Genomic DNA, 2,053 nt, shown 5'->3' on the forward strand with positions numbered 1-2,053 from the left:
GTTGTCTTGGTGACAGGTCTGTGGACCCGCCCACATATCTGTCGCAGATAGGTTCTGGATGCTAACAAGGTGGATCCCAGTACCGGTCTATCCCCAATAAACCTCATGTGATTGCAGCAAGTTCGGTCTCTCGTGAGTCATTGGGTGGTTGTGTCATCCGGAGACTTGAGTAAGGATCTCCCCAGTTCTGGGGGTCTTTCATTTAATAGCTAGACAAAATTGGACATTGCTCTTTGACCTTTACCAATGTTCCAACATCTTAGCCAAACCACGGCTTGGAATTTCGTAAAGAATGTTACCCATCCAGACTAATTGCTTTTGGCATTGTGGGTAAGGCATTGAAGCTTACAGAATGGGAGATTTATCCCAGGGCAAGGTCAAGTAGAATCCTCATTCTGAGTCACTGCAGTACTGCAGCTGAACCATTCCTAGGAATTAGCAAGAAAGAGACTTGTCTCTACTAGCCCAGAAGATTAGCATAGTGGGCGTTTTACTAAGGATGGGCGGGACCTTGAGCCGAGCGTGTGTGAGAGAGGCAGTGTGCAGCAGTCAGCATTCTAGATTCGAGATTAGAGCCTCTACTTTCCTGGCTGGCGCACCCACAGCCCCTCCAGGACTCCGGCCAGGCCCATGCGGCCCGGGGGTGCTGTACCGTCCAAAGGAAATGGCTGCTGCTTTAGATCCAGTGTGTTTCAGGTGGCCTCAGATGCACCTCAACTGCTGAGCTGCCAGATTTTTCATTTCTCTTTTGTAATGATTGTAAAATGCCTCATGCCATTTTTAAGAAATACATTCAGATCTTGCACTTCCATATGTTGTCTCTGCCATCATTTCTTTGCTGACACCTCATTGACCTGACTAGGACCCTGTTTCTCCCATGGGTTGAGGGGAGCCCAGATTGGCTGGCCTGCAGCAACCTGCATTTTTGTTTTGTTTTGTTTTGAATTCTCTGTTTAGCTCTTTACCCCATTTTTAAAATTGAGTTACTTGGTTTGGGGGAGTTTAAGTTCTTTATATACCTTGGATATTAGCCCTTTGTCAGATGTAGGTCTAGTGAAGATTTTTTTCTCAATTGGTGGGTTACCATTTTGTCCTATTGACAGTGTCTTTTGCCTTTACAGAAGCTTTTTAGTTTCATGAGGTCCTAGTTATCAATTGTTGATTTTAGAACCTGAGCAATTAGTATTCTGTTCAGGAAATTTTCCTCTGTGCCAGTGAGTTCAAGGCTTTGTCCCACTTTCTTTTCTATTAGATTCAATGTATGGGGCTGGTGAGATGGCTCAGCAGGTAAGAGCACTGACTGCTCTTCCAAAGGTCCTGAGTTCAAATCCCAGTAATCACATGGTGGCTCACAACCACCTGTAATGAGATCTGATGTCCTCATCTGGTGCATCTGAAGAGAGCTACAGTGTACTTATGTATAACAATAAATAAATCTTTAAAAAATAAATTCGCTGGGTGGTGGTGGTGCATGCCTTTAATCCCAGCACTTGGGAGGCAGAGGCAGGCGGATTTCTGAGTTCGAGGCCAGCCTGGTCTACAGAGTGAGTACTAGGACAGCCAGGGCTACACAGAGAAACCCTGTCTCAAAAAAAAAAAAAAGAATTTAATGTATAAATGTATCTGGTTTTATGTTGAGGTCATTGATCCACCTGGGCTTGAGCTTTGTGCGAGGTGATAAATATGAGTCTATTTTCATTATCCTACATACAGACTGCCAGTTAGACCAGCACCATTTCTTGAAGATATTTTCCTTCTTTCACTATATGTTTTTGTCTTTTTTGTCAAAGATCAAGTGTCCATAGGTGTATGGGTTTACTTCTGGGTCTTCGATTCTATTCTGTCGATTGACCTGTCTATCTCTGTACCAATACTATGTGGTTTTTATCACTATTGTTTTGTAGTACAGCTTGAGGTCAGGATTCCCCCAGAACTTGTTTTATTGTTGAGAATTGTTTTGACAATCATAGGTTTTTTATTTTTCCATATGAAGTTGAGAATTGTTCTTTCTATGTGTGTGAACAATTGTGTCGGATTTTTTTTTTTTTTTTTT

This window comes from Mastomys coucha, unplaced genomic scaffold (genome assembly GCF_008632895.1).
Source record: "Mastomys coucha isolate ucsf_1 unplaced genomic scaffold, UCSF_Mcou_1 pScaffold9, whole genome shotgun sequence".
Taxonomy (NCBI): domain Eukaryota; kingdom Metazoa; phylum Chordata; class Mammalia; order Rodentia; family Muridae; genus Mastomys; species Mastomys coucha.